Raw genomic sequence first — 13,561 nt, 5'->3', positions numbered from 1 at the left:
TGCTAAGCTCAGTGCACTGTAATATGTATGACTGGTGGGGTGATGGAGTTGGAAGCAGCATAACAATGATGACCAAGACTAGCTGTTGCCCCCAGCAGCTGACAGTGTGTCTCAGGTCCCACATTGTCTGCTTCCTCCTGTGCCTTCCACTCCTACAATCCACCACCACACACATAACAACACACGATCTCCTCGAAGAAACAGATTTTGCCACGCCCCTGTTTATTCCCTTTAATTCCATTCTAAGAATTCCCTTTGAGTTTAACCACTATGCAAGCACAACTAACTAGATCTGGCGAACAGATTCTTCTAAAGTCACTGAGGACGAAATGTGATTCTTTTCCTTTCTTTCTTCTTCTTTTTCCTCTCATGAAAGAAATGTCACACTTGCTGTCATGGCAACCAAAAAGAGCTGAAGACGGCATCTATGGCTCTCAAATACTGCAAGAAAAGTTGAATTACTTGCGACACAGCCCCTTCTTCCATTAACTCCATCCCTGAGTGACAGAAAACAAGGCAGTTTCTCGGTCTCAGCTTCTAGAATGACTCATTTCCGCCTTGACCATTGGCATCTTCCCTACCAAAGACGTCACAAAACCCCGGCCAGGAAAAAGGGGCTGAGAGAAGGCAGATACCCACCCACTCCTGACACTGTCACTTCTCTAGCTGGGTGACAGGACACAAATTAACATTCCCCAGCCACAGGTTTTTAAATACAAAATTAGGCCAGTAGCTATATTCACATTGAAGCCGCTGTGAGCATGAATGAAGTAGCAGATAGGAAGCATCCGGCACGTGGTGGGTGCAGCGCCACACAGGGTAGGGTAGTGGGAACACAGACTCAGGGACCACACTGTTAGGGCCGTGTCCTGGTCCTGCTACTTGTCTTCTTACTAGTCATACAGCTGGTTACCGAGGCAAGCGACTTAGCTCCTCCTAGGCCTCAGTTCCCTTGTATATAACATGGCGATGATGACACCAGTGCCCCCGCCATGGAAGTGTGGCATGGATGAAACGCCACTGAAGGTAACACAAGCGAAGCATGTAGAACAGTGGCTGCGCATGGTGACCACCAGTGAGTAGAAACTGTTGTTGTTACCATTACCATTATCTCCTCTTTCCCTTTTGAGTGAATACTCATAAAAATCCTTTTTATAGATTCAACTCTGTGCAAAAAAGAGCTAACATAGCTATCCTGAGACTGCTGTCCTTTAAAAGGCCTGCTTACAAGGGTAGCCCTTGGCTGACATCTGGGAACTTGGCTTTCGGGAAGGTCCTTACCATTTTCTATTAAGAGTGGCTCACTGTGCTCAAACTGTTTGTATAAACAATACCATTTAAGTTGAACACTTGCTTTTTCCTTGGGAGTCTGGAATTGCGGTAGGTGCCAGCCCCCAATAAAATCCCTGGACCCTGAGTCTGTAAGGAGCTTCCCTGTGTAGACAGCACTTCACACGTGTCACAATTTGTGGCTGGAGGAATTAGGCACGTCCGGTGTGACTCCACCGGGGGAGGATTCCTGGAGGCTTGCACCAAGGTTCCTCTAGACTTTGTCCCATGCTCCCCTCCCTTTGCTGAGTTTGCACTGTATCCATTTTTTGTACTAAATCATAGTCATGAGGACGACTCTGCTGAGCCCTATGAGCCCTCTTAGTGCATCATCGACCCAGGGAGTTGTCTTCAGGGCCCCACCACTCACTCTGTAGATGGTAAAGCACGTTCACATACACTTCCTCATTTGTGACTCAACCCATTCCTACAGAGAAGGTGTAATGGATATGGTACTTACTAGCCCCTTTTTACAGATGAGGGGCATATCTAGCAAGGCCCACTGACTAGCCTCAGGATACATGGCTTAGTGGTAGCAACCTGGGGCTGGAGGTGGGTCTCCTGCTCCCAAGTCCTAGTTCAATGCTCTGCACCTTGTCCCCCAACTCAATCTGGGAGGTTGTGAAGGCGGTGACAAGGTGGCAAGGACGATAATCGTGATGACAACCACTACTTACGCCCACTAGGGGGCCTGGAACTTTGTCTTCATTGTCTTATTTGACATCATAACAACTTAAAAGACAAAAACTAGTATCCCTGTATTTATGGATGAGAGGGCAGGCTTAGGAAGTTAAGGATCCCAAGGACAGGCGTGTTAGAGACTGAATGTAGAATAATGTCTGTCTGACTCCAAAATTCATATTCCTGGCCACTTCATTCTCAGGCTTAACTTCCCAGCCTGTCGCCCTCTGGCTGTGCTCACGACTTAGTACCAGGAACTTTTAATCTTTCCTTCCAAGCTGCTATCTCTTTCCCCCAAATCCCTGAAGTTCCCTTACTGCTCAGTTCTGGTCCCAGTATTCCTTATCCTAATGTCCTCAAATCATTGATTCGGCTCCAGGCTCCTTCTGGATGTAAAGCATGGTAGAAAACCCATAAACGAAATTTGACAGTTGGTGGCCAAGAAGGCAGGCTCTATGATCAGACTGCCTGGGTTTGCAACTTTTTAATTGTGTGTGTGTGTGTGCATGGGTTTTTTGTTTTGTTTTTTTAATGAAGGTACTGGGGATTGAACCCAGGACCTTGTGCATGCTAAGCATGTGCTCTACCTCTGAGCTACACCCACCCCTGCCCCTAATTGTGTGATCTTGGACAAGCTACTTAACCTGTCAGGGTTTCAAGTTTTCTTAACTGTAAAATTGTCATAGTAATAACACCAGCCACCTCAAAGAACTGCGGTGAGGAATAAATGAAATGATATAGGTGAAGTATTATAACACCAGCTTGGCAGCAGTGAGTGCTCAGTAAACGTCAGCTATTATTACTGTGATAATTATTATTCTGTAAAATTCACTGGGATTTGAATCAGGGGATCTGGGTCCCAACTGTGCCACTTAGTAGCTGTCTTGTGGACTGTGTACAAAAACATTGAAAACACCGCTCTATCCTCAGGACTCAGTACAGGGCTGCGCACAAAGCAGTTTCTCAAAAAGGTCTGTGGGACTGCTTCAGACGACCTTTGAAAGTCCCACTTCTGTCAAGCCTCAGCATCCCTGTGTGTAATGGGAAGGGGTAGAGGCTAATCCCGAAGGTCCCCCGCAGATCAGACATTCATTCTACTGGGCTCCATTCTACTCCCAAGAATTCCTGAGGGGAGATTTCCCACTCTCGGGATCAGCAACACACTCTTTCCAGAGTTCTGTTTATCTCGGACAATCTGCCCCTCTAGGACTACACTGATTCAGACTTGTCAGGTCCCTAAAAACAAGCAGCTGACACATTTCAGCAGCTTCTGGCTCCTTTGGCTATTAATGGAGCCTCACGTCTGGGAAGAAAGCTACAGTGCCCCATCACCTAATTTAAAAAGCGATAAGCTGTTTTTAATTTGCTTTATGTGCTAATTCATCACCGTAACTTTTATAAAATGCCATTAAGACTCAGACTTTCCACCCAGGGTGCTTTTAACAAGTCCATTAGACAAGTAGAATTAGACATGAATAATGCAAGGGCTCTCCCATCCCTCCTGCCCCTCCTGCATTTCAACATGTGGTGGCCCTTTGCCAACTGGGAAAGTCTAGGAAGGGAAGGGTGATTCTCACCCTCATGGCTGTGCAACCTGGTTGTGAATACCTAAGTACCCAATCAAAATTGTGCTTATTAAGTGCCCTGTGATGTGCTAAAGACTTTATATTCATTGTCTCCCTCAGTTTACTGCATATGGGTTATATGCCAAGCTGTGAAGGGAGAAGAGATTTGGGTTTAAGTCCCAAGTCTGTCATTCCTAGTTGTGAATTCTGGGCATGTGACTTAACCTCTTAGATGATCTCTCAACCATAGATGGCCATGCCGTCACTGATGAGATGCAGAAAATGATGGCATTAACTCACAAGATGGTTATGGAGATACAGCTATGGGATGCCTGTAGAGCACCCAAAACCAACATAGAATGAATTCCACTTTGTTATTATTTCTAATTACAATCTTGCCATGTAAGCATTTTTGATCTCATAAAGGAGATGAGGCTCAAAGAGCTGAAATGGAAAAAGCCAGTAAGTGGCAGAACCAGGATTCAAACAGATAGATGTGTTCGAATCAAAAGCCTGCACTCCTACCAGAAACTGACACAACACTGTAAACTGACTATACTTTAATTAAAAAAATATACACACAAAAAAGCCTGTACTCCTGACTGTAGAATTCAGCTTGGAACTCCTGATAAGGAATGTCACACTCAGAACTCATTCTCAAAGATTTCATGATTTGATGAACCACCTTGATGATGACGCCATGAACTGGACTTCAGCAGAGAGGCAAATGTAGTTTACTAAGCACACATTCAACTCTCACACTACCCTGCAGTGCATTTATTAGCCTCCTATTGCAGATAAGGAAATACAGTCTTGGATAAATTTAAGCAACATGTCCAGTGTCACACCAGCTATCAAGTGGTAGGGCTGGACTCAACTCCAAATCTGTCTGCCTTTGAGGCCAGTGAACTTCCTGCTATGCCAACTCATGTGTTGTTTTTGCAAGTTGACCCTCTCCAACCAAAAAGATCCACATTTTCTATTGGGCTTAGACTCCAACCAAAAATACCCACAATTTCTAACGCGCTTAGTTAATAATCATGAACCATAAGAGTATGGGTGTCTCTGTGTTGCTCAGAGAATCGGATCGATGTTGGTGGAACCACTTTAAGGTTCAATGACAAAGGTGGAAAGAAGCCCTAGAGACCATGCCACTAAGAGCAGGAAAAATTCCGTGATGTGTCTAATGGTTACTGAGGATATGGTAGGAAAAATAATCCCTTAACTCTTTCTACCCCAAGATGTCTACACCTTAATCCCCAGAACCTGTGAATATGTTACTTTATATGGCAAAGAGATTTGCAGATGAGATTAAGGTTATGGGTTTTGAGATGAGGAGATTATCCTGGATTATGCAGCTGTCATGTTCTAGGCCGGTGTCTTCAAGACACTTGAGGGAAATGAGGAAACTTTCCATATGGCTGATATTTATGCGTGTCTCATATAACCTAATCATATGAGTCCTTAAAAATGGAAGAGAAGGCAGAACAGGTGAGAGAGATGCAACAAAAGGAGGACTTGACTGCCGTTGCTGGAGGAAGGGAATTTGTTATAGCAGCAACAGAAAACGAAGAGAGGTGCATGATTTAATGATATAATAGAAAGTCAGCAGAAGGCAAAAGGCCACCAGTATGAGGATCTCGTCAAAGATTCTTTAGAGTAAAAGCAACTTCTCAGAAACAATAGTAACAACCTACTTGCTGAGTGCTTGGTGTTGGCTATGCCATGTGCAAGGTACCTTTCCTTTACATAATTTTGTCTTATTGTATCCTCTGTAAGTAGCCTGGGATTTAGGTATGGTTATTTCTAGTCTGCAAATTATCAACTGAAGGCTTTAATTTCCTACATTTATACCTTACCCAATTCTCACATAAAACTCCATGAGATAAATATTATTGTCTCTATCTTCAAATAAAGAAACTGAGCTACACAAAAAAAGCAGCCTTTTTCTTCTCTTAAGTTGCAAAGCAGTCTGCTTGCACCTCTCCTGGGAGGCGAACAACATCCAGTCTTGAATGGGAACGTGTCTTGCCTCCTCTGCTAGATCAGAAGCTACTCAAGGGCAGGGGATCCCAGGTCCAGACTCTGCACAAAGTCTTTGCCAATGCATTTATAAATGAAAAAATGAACCAGCAATTTCCTCCCACCTGTGTTGTCAACTTGTTTGAGCTGAAGAAGCCTTTGTTTCCATGACAACCTGAAGACCCAAGAAGCAGAGTGCTTCGACTCTATTTCCTTAGTCTCTTGAAGCTGAGGCCTCTGTTTGATTAGAGGAGACTTGGTTCTCACCTTTCTAGGCAGCCAGAGAAAGAACAAAAGCAGCAGAAGGTAAAGTCTGCTTTCTGCTCCATCCCACTATGCCCGGCTAGGATGGGCATGTCCCACTGTTAAGGTAAGTGGCTGAGGACAGTGCAAAATGCCTAGATGTTGGAGTGAAGAGACACATTCATGTGAGTCCACCTCTTTCTAGCTGAGTATCATTGAGAAAATCAGTGGACTAATAAGAAACTTAGTTTATCTATACAATGGGCTTCATCATTCCTAAATCTTGGCATATCTGCAGAGATTCAATGAGATGATACAGGAAAAACACTTAGCACAATAACTCCAAAAGCTCCTTAACTTTGCCCCTTCTGTAGAGATAAATGAAAGCTATGGCTACAGATATCGGAGGGAGAATGCAATATGGTGTCTCTTAGATGGAACATAAAAATACATATATAGTAAACTTCCTCAAAACATTTTCCTACCAGGAGCATGAGGGGAAGGATATGGAACTGGGAGCAGAGAGGTTTGAACTTTGGTTACTATTACTTTAAAAATCATCAGTTTCTCATTGTTTTCTCTTCTTGAAAGCATTCACTCATCCACTCATAAATTTGATAAATGTGTTTTCAAAAACAGAGAAGGCAAGCTGGAAGTTGGAAGAAGCTTGGGGTTCTAGTTCTGGCTTCAACATAATCTCACTGTGAGTAAGTTACTTAACCTCTTTGGGCTTCAGCTTCTAAGTAATTAACAGGTCAAAACAATTCTCTCAGGTGTGTTTCAGCTGTCACGTTCTAGGCCGGTGCCTTCAAGACACTTGGGGGAAATGAGGAAACCTTCCACATGGCTGATATTAACGTGTGTCTCATAGGATCGTGTTTGTGCTGTGAAGGTCGTTCTGTGTCATCGCTCTCATCAATCCCAGAACTCCTTCACTGGGAGTTAAGTGAGCATCGCCTATACTCTTACCTCCCCCTATATTGTGATTTTTCACATTTGCAAATTCTCATTCATATGAGCATGAGGGATGGAGAAGGTTCCTATTTCTCCTATCCCCAGAGTCTACCACATAACAGACGCCCCAAAAAAGTTATTTACTGTTATTCAATCTATCACCTAGGCTTGTCACCAGGCAAGCCCTAGAATTCAACAGTTTACTTTCCTTCCTGTAAAAGCCCAGACAGTTGGAAACAACAGGTAATGAATACCTGAGCGACACCAAGCATAGGCTTCCCTGTCTTTCTTAGGAAATGATGGACATGTGTAACATTCCTTTCTCTCCAGTCAGAACGTATCCATCCCAGGGTAGTGGATTGTACACAGCTCTATATCGATTACTTCTCATGTCAGCTTGAGGAGCTGTAACACACACACCTCCGTGGACAAATCATGTCCAAACTTACTGAGATCTAGCAAGGCCACTTATTTCCCCATCATTTCAATAATGAATTACCCCCAGTGAAAACAGTGGCTCCAGCCACCACCAAATCAGTCTTAGTGGATGGGAACATGTTAGCTTCTGTCAATCCTTGCTAAGAGGCCAATGACCAAGATGCCATCGTTTACTCAATGACTGCTGAGCACATAGTAGGTCTACAACATGGCAGGCATTGTTCTGGGTATTTATTATCTGTGATTCTAGAGATACCCCTTAAAATGCAGGCATTGTTCCTATTTTACAGGAGGGTAAATACTTTATATGCCATGGACTGTGGTATCACATGGGTTATAGCATTTAGTCATTAATAACCTTATAAAGTAGGTTTGTGCTCTTTCAAGACACTCTTCTCACCAGTGTTTCTTTTTATGCTAGAGAGCTTTTGGGGAAATGTCAATTTCAACTGGCCCCAACGAGCCGGGCAGTCACTGCCATGACTGAAGATGGAACTAACTGGGCGCCTATCGGACGTCCTTGCAGCCTGGCCTCTCTGCAGCTGTGGCATTTTGACTATAATCAGGGAAGAAGCATCATTTCCGGGGGCAACAACTCTCTCTCTCTCTCAGTCTCTCCTGAGTCTCCAGTGCTCTCAGTTCCCTGAGGGACATGGCGTGAGCCGTCTTCACATGTCCAGAGGTCTGCCTGTTGATCATTATAGGCAGCTCATTATCAGGGTCTCCAAGGAGGGGGCCCATTCCAGGCTGCGTTCTCTCCCAGGGTGTCCTAGCAATCTGTCAGGTCAGTTCACACTGCAGCGTCGACTGACAGGCCCCCCATCAGAGGGAAGCAGAGGCAAACCCGAACCTGCCCCAGGGCAGACTCGACAGACCACGACAAATGGTACTTTAGGTTTCAGGGCTGGGTGAGGCTGTAAAGATTAATCCTCTTAGAATCATTGTCTTTTCTCCCAAATGCCATCAGCTGGCTACTCAGAAATGAAATATGGGGAAAGTAGCATGGCCAGGATGAATAGCCCAGGTTTTATGACAGTTCTGAAAGCTCTTATGTTCTGGACTTGTTTATCAGGCAATCAAGGTACATTAATCAAGATGTTTCAGAAAGGCTGACAAATCCCTGACTGTAGCCTTTTATTTCTGATCTGAGCTAAAAATGTAGAACAAATCTTGGTATCCACTTTTTAGGGTCTTCCTGGCACAAATTAGTAAGCTTTCAGTGGAGACAAAGAAGAAATATCCTGATGCAGAATTTCACTATTGCTGATACACAATTATCATCTAAACAGAACGGAAGACTCATGTCAAGGTCATGAGACATGGACATCAGACAGACCTGGGTTCAACTAGTGGCTCTGCCATTTCAGCAGCTGTGTGACTTTCATCTCTGTACCTAGGTCTCCAAAGGTATAAAATGAGCGGCAAGAATCCCTGTCCAACAGAGTCCCTATGAGAATGACATATACAAGAGCTCTGAGAACCTAGAAAGTGCTCAGTGTTTGTTTATTGAGTCTAAAATCTCAATTTCTTCCCTGTAAATTCCGTCTCCTTGTTTCTAAAGTTGCTCACTGGAGTGTAAACAAAGCACCCCACCACTGCTCTCCTACAACACTTCCTCTACGTATTTACTGACTGACAAGTGGTATCAGCTGACATGCGGCCTGGCTTAGAAGAAGATGCTGGAGAAAGTTCATTTCTCTCATGACTAAATGAAAAAGGGGAGGAAGACATTCAAGTACAGTCCACAAAACTACCCCGAATCCTTAGTGGTAGTTTATCAGGGTCAGTGATGAAATTCACATACCGCAGAACCAGACTGGTGGATGATCACTTCAGCTCCCCCAATACCGAGCTTGTTTTTTTTGTGTGTGTGTTTATGAATCTTCAGAAGACTGGGTGAGAACTACCGGCTAGACTGAGGCAAGACAAGATCTGAAATCAGGGAAAACTTCACCTCAACATCTCACATATTCCATAAAGGCTCCTGTTACCACCTTTTTTTTTTTTGAATTTATATATATATTTATTGAAGTATAGTCAGTTTACAATGTTGTGTCAATTTGTGGTGTACAGCATAATGCCTCAGTCACACATGAACATACATATATTCATTTTCATATTCCTTTCACCATAAGTTACTACAAGATATTGAACATAGTTCCCAGTGCTAAACAGCCATTATCACCTATTGAATGAGGGCAGATAGAGAAGAGAGAAGATGGTTCCTTACTCACCCAGGTAAAAACACTGAGTTCAGGATGTGATTTAACTTCCACACATGGATAAGACATAGTAGTCATTTAAATATTAAATGCAATTATATTTATAGAGGGCCTATTATGTGCCAATCTTTGCTATCTGCTGAGGGCTTGGCAATAAACGAGGTTTGCTTCCTGTCCTCATGGAGTTTGATGTTTGATTGAGAATACCAGTAAGGGGTATATTCATTCAGTTACTCACTTATTCATTTATTCATCCAGCAAATATATACTGAGCATGTACCAATGATGATTCTAGAAGCTTGGGGTCTATCAGTGAATGGAAGTAGACAAACATTCCTGCCTCTGTGGAGCTTATATTACAGTGAGAGAAGATGGGCAAAAAAAAAAATAAACCTAATAAATAAGCAGACAGTATGTTAGAGCAGGAGTAGATAGTTGCTATAGAACAAGTTAAAAATAGAGCAGAGTTAAGGGGTATCAGGACTTTGAGACGGAGTAGGGTTGTGGTGGTGGTGATGGTTGCATTTGTAAATAGGGTGGTTAAGGTAGGACTCACTGAGAAAGAGACATCTGAGGGAAGGCTTGAAGGAGGTGGGGGAATTAGTGACGGAGGCATCTGAGGTAAGTGTTTTAAGAAGAGGAACGAGCTAATGCAAAGGCCCTAAATACAGTTAAAATTAAGTGCAATATATAATATTATGAGTTAGTGTGGGGTGCCACAGGATTGCAGAGCAGGGACCCCCACCAGGTGCTCAGAAAGAAGCTGATGAATAAAGGGACAATTCTCCCAGATCCACTAGCTGAGAGGTGGTAGCACCCCTCCCACCCCCGCCCAGCTGAGCAGGCAGGCCCTTCAGGCTTTCCCCTAGAGGGAACCCCCTCTGTAATAGCAGTGATCTCACATTCTGAGGGCTCCCTGCAAGCACGCACGTGAGTCGGGCCATGGAAGACTCCCTTCTTCTCTTGGACACACTACTACAATTCACACTGTGTAGAGAAAATTTTTCAGCCAAGAATTTTTCTTAACATTGCTTAAAAAGTTGAAGCATTGACTGGATATAAAGAAATACACATGAAATCATTCTGCAAATTTTAATCTCTTCTTTGAAATGTGTGACTTTCTCTAGGAATCCTCTGAGCCTATCCAGAGAGCCTGCCTGTCCATTCCCCTCTCTGTGCCAGGTTACAACCTTGTACCTGGTCTTGTTTTTGGACTTAGCAGGCAGCATTTTAGTTGATTTACCTGTGGGTCTATTTCCCTGCTGGACGGCTCAGATCCTCAGGGTTAGGACCGAATCTCATTTGTCTCTGCGTCTCTCCCACAGAGCACAGAGGAGGAGGTGCTTACTACATGAGGCTAAATTGAACTGAACCAAATTCAAAACCCACACACTGTGACCTTGGGAACATTACTTCATCTCTCTGAGTCTCTTGCAGTCGCCTCGTGTGTAAAATGGGATTTAAAATACTGTATTTTATCAATTTTACAATGAACTTTTTTTTCCAGCCTCATGTCTCTAGAGTTAGGTTGTATCTTACCATCCATGCCATCTTGTAATTTAATGAATAGCATTTTTCCTTTCATGGTGACACATGGACAGCATTTTTCCTTTCTTAGCATCTTACAATCAGTGATAACCTAGATTCACTGAAATATGGTAGGAACGATCTCACAGAGTGTACTGAGGATTAATTATGGATGAAAAGCCCTGGGATTAGTATATGCATATACATATGTCGCTCTTGTGTTGTTATATCGTGGGTCACACAGGGTCACCCCATCTTTCTCTCTTCATCTTGTACACATTTGTTTTGCAAACCCCTGTGGTACTCTCTGCTCGATGACTGTTCAAAGAGTGCTGACAGGCCAAATGCGGTGCTGCCGCCTGACCTGCTCAGGAAGAGCTCTGTTCAGTGGTTCTGCTTAATTGAATAAAATGTCTGTAGGGAATGTCCCAGGTTTGGCCAGTAATTCAGGAATTTATAGAAAGAAAAAGGAACTAACAATGTCCGGAATATTAATGTCTGTACTTTTAGTGTTTATAGAGTCTGTGGATATTATTAGTATTTTATTTCAACAGCACAATCTTTTAACTTTAGCACGACAGTGCTCTTGCTGGGGCATTTCCCATGCACCTAATATTCACCTAGTATTAAGTCATTCATCCACCCATCCATCCATTCACCTCCGAACTACATGTCAGGCACCAGGATAATGAAAAGTGGTAGTCAGACCTGGGAGACTTCATCTACTTGCCATTGACTTGCTCTGTGGCTGCAGGCAGGGTCCTTAAATTCTAACTTTTGTCTGCTATGGGCTGAATTTCTGTGTTCCTACAAAATTCATATGTTGAAACCTTACCCTCCAGTGTGGGGCCTTTGGAGGTAATATAGAATTAGATGTGGTCATGAGGGTGAATTAGTGCCCTTAAAAGTCACGAGAGAGCTTGCTTTCTCTTCCTCTCTCCATCATGGAAAGATACAAAGGGAAGTTGGCAGTCTGCAACCCGGAAGAGGTTCCTTACCAGAGCCCAACCATGCTGGCATCCCGATCTCAGACTTCCAGCCTCCAGAATTGCGAGAAATAAATGTCTGACGTTGACAAGCTACCCAGGCTATGGTTCTTTGTTGTAGCAGCTTGAACTGACTAAAGACACTGCTTAATAGGCGTTGTTGGAGTGAAATGAGGTAACACCTGTAAAACTCCTATAGCATAACGCCTGGTTCATAAGTACTTGGAAAACTGCAAGAATAATACGTACTGGCACAGAAAACTACGACATGACTCAGCTTTTATGTGGTGCAAGAATGATTTAGTCCCAATTTTCATTTTTTAATATCGATCTATCTATTTAACATTTATCGGGCTCTTCCTAAGCGCCAGGCTTGGGGCTGGTGGTTCTGTTGGCAGTAAGGGCTAGGGGAGCCTGGAGCAGAGATGTTTCATGTGAGCTGGAGTCACTAAGCATCCGGCTTGCTCTCCTCAGTGCAGTTCTCTTTCCATTTGGTAAAATGATCATATCATCCTGTGGACTGCCCCCAGACAGCAAATACCTGTAACTTTTTGGTGCCCGAAGCCATGCATTCTTCTTTCAGTTATCTGTTAATGAACACCTATTATGTGCCAGGCATTATGCTAGCATTGGGGGTTTTGCGGTAAACAAGAAAAACAGGGCCACTTTTGGAATTTAGAGGAAAGACAGATGTAGAAACATAATTACCAGTATGAGACATCTCAAATAACCTATGAGAGCATTCAGTGGAGAGAAAGAACCTACTCTGGGGAGAATGGGTTAGAGAGGCTTCCAGGAGGAGGTGCTGTCTACTCTAAGATCTGCAGGATCAGCAGATGTAGGCAGAGGGAATATGCAATTCAGAAGTGCCGCAGGAAGAAACAGCAGGCAGTGAACTTGAAGGAAGACCAATGTCCTGGATGGCCCAAGACGAGACCAGAGAATGAAGGAGAGGCCGGTTTCCCACAATCCCCTGGAGGGTCCTGCAGTTATAGTGAAGTGCACACTTCTCTTCCTCATGGCATTGGGGGCCATTAGAGAATTTTAAACAGGATAGTAAGTTGATCAGATTTGCTTGAAAATATCTTTCTGGATGTAACGTGGAAAGTGGGTGGACAGCAGTGTGTTGGGCAAGAGCCAATGCCGAGACCCCAGATAGCTCACTGAGGTAGTGGCCCACGTGACGATGGCTTGAGTAGGGGGTGGCAGTGGGGTGGACAGAGGTTCCAGTATTTGTCTGTCCGTCCATCTCTCTCACTATAATCTGAGTGTAATGTTTTCAGTTTTATCACCAGAATAAACCTTTTTTTCCCCTTAAAAGAAGACTTCTAGAAACATAACAATCAAACCTCTGATTGAAAACAGAGAGGGAAAACAGAACTTCTGGTCTCTCTTCCAACAGCCCAGGAGCTCAAAGGCCCCTAAGAAGAACCCTGAGGCTCCTTAAATCAGAGAGTGAAAATCTTCAACTAGTACATTAGTCCCCAAGCACTTCAAAATGAAGAAAGCTCTCTCTTTGCTTATTGATATTATGAAATCCCCAAAGCCACCTCCAGTTCCCACAAGGTGTCCATTTGCTTTTAAAGTAGAAACT

General features: G+C 43.6%; 1 protein-coding gene across 22 annotated transcripts in view; it reads right to left on the bottom strand.

The window, feature by feature from the left end:
• The window catches only part of DLG2 (discs large MAGUK scaffold protein 2), a 1,735,130-nt gene that overhangs the window by 70,978 nt on the left and 1,650,591 nt on the right, over positions 1-13,561 (bottom strand). The gene's annotated exons all lie outside the window — the stretch shown is intronic.

Source organism: Vicugna pacos, chromosome 10, assembly GCF_048564905.1.
Source record: "Vicugna pacos chromosome 10, VicPac4, whole genome shotgun sequence".
Classification (NCBI taxonomy): Eukaryota; Metazoa; Chordata; class Mammalia; order Artiodactyla; family Camelidae; genus Vicugna; species Vicugna pacos.
The sequence above is the reverse complement of the archived record's forward strand: the minus strand, read 5'-3'. Positions and strand labels throughout refer to the sequence as shown.